This window comes from Haliaeetus leucocephalus, unplaced genomic scaffold, assembly GCF_000737465.1.
Source record: "Haliaeetus leucocephalus isolate CR32 unplaced genomic scaffold, Haliaeetus_leucocephalus-4.0 Scaffold202, whole genome shotgun sequence".
In the NCBI taxonomy this organism is placed as follows: Eukaryota; Metazoa; Chordata; class Aves; order Accipitriformes; family Accipitridae; genus Haliaeetus; species Haliaeetus leucocephalus.
In genome coordinates, this window is record NW_010972638.1 from 71,565 (window position 1) to 71,897 (window position 333).

At 69.1% G+C, this 333-nt stretch overlaps 1 protein-coding gene across 1 annotated transcript in view; it reads right to left on the minus strand.

Annotated features, from left to right (window-relative positions):
• Positions 1-333, minus strand: part of SND1 (staphylococcal nuclease and tudor domain containing 1) — a 124,298-nt gene that overhangs the window by 11,991 nt on the left and 111,974 nt on the right. The gene's annotated exons all lie outside the window — the stretch shown is intronic.

Here is a 333-nt window from a genome sequence, read left to right on the forward strand (position 1 = left end):
TGCTCCATGCCCCTTCTCCCACTGCACCACATCCTGCAGGCCCCGGCGTGCGCCGCCGCACCGGGCACCGGGCACCGGCGTGTGCCGCCGGCACAGGGCTAAAGGCTCCCGGGGGGCCGGGGGGGGGCCCCCGCCGGGAGACCTGACGTATGATTGTAGACCACCTTCAGCAACACGCTGCGATTTTTAGTCCTTTTTTTTGGAGGGGGGGTGCATGGGTGGGTATTTCCCACCCCCCCCTTTCCCTTCCCCCGGTGGGGGCGAGGATGGGGACCATCACCCCACCCCCCCAAAGCCCACCCCGAGGGCTGCTCATGGAATAGGGGGGGGCGG